We start from the raw sequence: 4703 nt of genomic DNA, 5'->3' as shown, positions 1-4703 counted from the left end.
CAGAAAGTAGAATAGAGGCTTCCAGGGCCAATGGAGAAGAGAATAGAGTGTTCAGTAAAAATCATGAAAATAATAGTGAGCTGATCATATCTGGAAACATGCACGTGTCACCCTCCACACAGGTCCTATGAGTCAAAAACTGTGTAGCTAATAATAATGGTGGTAATAAAATGGGTAGCCACGTTTTTGGATTATTCTATGGCCAGACACCATAGAAAACAAAATGTATCACATTCAATCCTTGCTACAAACATATAAGCTATAAGCTAGTAATTCTTACTTTACAAGTGAGGCAACTGACTCACAGAAATTAAGAAACCTGCTTAAAGATACACAGTTTGAAACTTTGTGACGTGTGAAGCAACAAGGTGGAACTTTCAGTGGGTCCGTCTGCTGGTGGTGACTTAGATGGACTGGAGCTGCATGCAGGTTACCTTCTGTCTCAGCTGCTCCTTGCATTTCAGTTTCCATCTCAACTGAATCCTTCTAGTTGACGATGCCTTACACTAGTTCTTCGATTCGCCTTTTTCCTTTCTTTTTTCTTCCTTTCCCTTTCGTAAGAGAGATCACCTACTGACAACACCCAATGCTGGCAGCACGTGGAGCAAAAGGAAACGTTCATCATTGCTGCTGGGATGCAAAGTGGTACAGCCACAATGGGAGGCTGGTTGGCAGTTTATCACAAAACTAATCATCTTCTCACCAAACCATACAGCTTGTGTGGTCCTTGGTATTTACCCACATGAGTTGAAAACTTATGTCCAGACAAAATCCGGCCCATGGATGTTTATAGTAGCTTTATTCATACTTGCCAAAAGCTGGAAGCAACCAAGATGTCCTTCATCAGGTGAGTGAATGGAAAAACAGCACATTCAGACTATGGAATCTTATTCAGTGACACAACGAGATTTCACACCATGAAAAGACATGGAGGAAGCTTAAATGCATATTACTGAGGAAATAAAGTCAATGTGAAATGGCTACATACTACAGAATTTCAATGATGACACTCTGGAATAGGCAAAATTATGGAGAGAGCACAAAGGTCACTGGTCACCAGAGGTTAGGAGGAGGAGGGACGAACAGGCAGAGCACAGAGGGTTCACAGGGCAGTGAAACTATTCTACGATGTTATGATGGTGGATACGTGTGATTATATGTTGGTGAAACCCACAGAATGTGCCACACTAAGAGTGAACCCTAATGTAAATGGTGGATATTAGGTGATAGTAATGAGTGGGTGTAGGTTTGTTGACAGTAACAAACGTCCCACTCCAGTGTGGGATTTCGATAGTGGGGAGGCGTGGGCACGTGGAATAGGGGCTATGTGGGAACTCTGTACCTTCTGCTCAATTTTGCTGTAAACGTGAACCTGCTGAGAAAAATAACATGTATTTTATAAAATGGTGAGAAGGAAGATGTTTGTGAAAGTGTACGAAGTTTCAGTACGTAGAAATAAGATTTAGATATCTATCATAAAGAATGGTGACAATAATAAATTATAATGCATTGTATATTTTAAAACTCCTAAAAGTAGATTATGAATGTTTTCACTCCAAAAAATAAGTATGTGAAGTGATAGTTTTGTTAATTAGCCTGCTTTAATCATCCCACATTGTAAACCTCTATCAAAATACCACATGTGCCCCATAAATACACACAATTAGTGTTTGTCAATTAAAAATCAAATTGAAAAATATAGAGGGTAAAAATGACGTTAATATTTTTTTAAATGGCAGAAATCTATATTGAAAAAAATGAATCCCTAACTCAGCCAGTTTTTACACATACTTATTCATCTATCGAGGACATTTAAGACAATGTTCTGTAAAAGTACTAGAACTCATAAGAGTTCATCAACTTAACTGAAGAGAGGATCACCATATAAAATCAATCTCTTCCTGTAAACCAGCTATTGCCATTGTATAACACAATGGAAAAATTATATTATTGAGAATAGTATCAAAGCAACAACAAAAAATGTATTGAAACATATATTTAGAAATATGCAAAACTTTAAGGAAAAAATCCTGAAATTACATGAAATTCACTCAAATGTAAATGGGAATCTAAGTAAATGGAGGCACACATCTTGTTCTGAAGCAAATATTGGAAAATTTAAAGATGTCAACTATTTGCAACTTGTTCTTCAAATTCAAGCTGCCCCTCAGATCACTAATTAGACGGTCGTGTACTTTGTTTTGAATTCCAAAGCGCTGTTTGGATCTTTCAAATTTAAGGGCATTCATTCATAGAGAAGTGGAGAGGAGACTGACTCTGGGGCCAGACCACCTGGGTTCAAGCTCACCTCTGGCATTTTCTACTTGTGGGGCCTCAGCAAGTTGCTTAACCTTGCAGCCTCAGTTTCCACAACTGCAAAATAAAGGTGATAATAATAGTGCCTACTTCATAGGACTTGTGTAAGGAATAAATGAATTCATAGAGGAAAATTACTCAGCACAGTATCTGTCAGTAAATGTCAATTATTACGGTTATGTAACAAAACGGAAAAAAATGTCAAACAAAATAAATCACTTCATTCCCAAAGTAAAATATCAAACTGAATCTGTCAACAAGAAATGTTTATTTGTCCTAAATGTTACCAAATGTGCTTCAGAATCCGGCTCTTGCTCCATTGACTTTTCTCACACTTCAGATGAGATCATTTCTTTTTGATAACTTGATTTATTGTCTATGGTCAGGTATAAATGACTGTTATTGTGATTTTAATACTCTTAATAGTGAATATGGGAACTAATAATATGGGAGAGTGCTGAATGGAGACAGATATTATTAATCTCTAAGGAACACAAAGTCTCTGGACTCCTGTCCAGAGTAACAGGATGTGTTGGTCACAAGTGTTCTTTGGCTGAGATTATAATCCAGGGATTTTCTAGGGACTTGCTGTTCAAATTGATGAACACACACCTGGGGAGTGGAAAGTTTTCAGGGACCACTTGCAGATCCGCACTTCCCCACGCACCCCTACCATACACGCATCACGTGGGCACACTGGATCCTGTTTCCACCTCCCCTGTCACAATCACTCTTGTTCCATTTTACCTGACACAGAGGTGTACCCGTCCTCCATCAGAATCCTAACACAGAGCATGGATTCTGCACGTAGACATCTCTAGGCTTCAAAGAAATAACCTAGAGTATTGCTTTGTGGTACACAAAATTTTTGTATATCAAGTGGTATCTAATTTCTTACTTTTAATAAAACCAAAGGAGGTCCTAATTTACCAGTGGCTTGTATCATTAAAAGCAATTTTGAGTGATAGATCACTATGTCATTTTTAGGCTACAGTGCAGAGAAATTCAGATAATTGAGTGACGTCACTACCATGAATTTCGTTCTTATCTCATCTGCCCATTGATGTGACAAGTATTTTCAGAGCTCACATCTATAAGATGAACAATTTGAAAAATGTTCTCCTTTTTAGCAATATGTAATATTACCTATGGATATATAAAATTAAAATAGGCTTCTTTCAGTTCATTAATAGAAGCATTTACATTTTATTTCATTTATTTAATGATTATCTGACACAGAAATATATATGCCTGGTTGTTAGTCAACACTACACAAATCCCCATTGGGACCGAAGTCACCAATGCACCCGATGTTACAAACTCCTCATATTCAGGCTTCTTGTGCAAACTCTTAGTTGTAACTTGGTTTGCTCACCAAACCTTACCATGACCAGATGGTTCTGTGATGTTTAAATCCCTTTTCTGTGTCATACTCTACAAAGAAGGAAGGAAAAAATCAGAAATTCTTGGTTTGCTCCTGAATTTTCCAGGATAACCACTTCTTCTTGTGTGCACTGCACTACTTGTGCTGTTCAAAATGCTAGAAGCCAGGCCAGGAACCACTTAGGACACAACCTAGGGTTCGGGACCCTTCATCCACAGGCAAATTGACTTCAAACATCCTCTCCCATCTGTGAGGCCCTCGGTGATCCACCTACAATATGTACAGTCTCCGGATGGCTACCCTACATTTTCCTTCAGTAATACAATTCTGACCTCTGTCGTTGGAATTAAATCCAAACTCACAGGAATGTAGCAACAGTGCATATAGTATGTGAACACCTGCACAGACTTACGCAATTCCACTTACTGTCGACATGTCACTGTGGGTGCTTTAGTAATACACACTCCTCTCAGCAATTCTACCTAACGAAGACTCGGGGAAAAAGTCCCAATTTATGGAACAGATTTTCCAACAGGTATGCAAAACCTTTAGCATCCAGTGACAACCAACTATCATATACCACCTCCAGACCTCTGGCTAGATTGTAGACAAATCCAGAGGGGAAAAAAAAGGAGGAAATAAGCTACAGTCAAAGTGCCTTATGTGACCTAAAGCCCTCCCAATGTCATGATGAATGTACAGGCCACATTCAGTGAGCTGTAGGACTCTGCTCCCATGGAAACATCCTGGGCACATGAGAGATCCAGGTAGTGTTCCTGCATTTTTCTTCTACCATGTAGAAGACAGAGAAATGTGAAGGACTCTCATTCCATGCTCAGATCCCATTCAGAAGGAGTCAAGGCTGCCGGACCAACCTGAGCTTCTGTTCTATTTGGGAACTGATCTTGCTTAAAGGAATCCAATGAACTGTCCTGCAGCTACATGGGCCAGATCCTAACACCTGTTATTGACCATCCCACAGTCAGTATGGTTTGTTGGATTT

Source organism: Galeopterus variegatus, unplaced genomic scaffold, assembly GCF_000696425.1.
Source record: "Galeopterus variegatus unplaced genomic scaffold, G_variegatus-3.0.2 Scaffold7160, whole genome shotgun sequence".
Taxonomy (NCBI): domain Eukaryota; kingdom Metazoa; phylum Chordata; class Mammalia; order Dermoptera; family Cynocephalidae; genus Galeopterus; species Galeopterus variegatus.
This window is presented reverse-complemented; position numbering follows the sequence as displayed.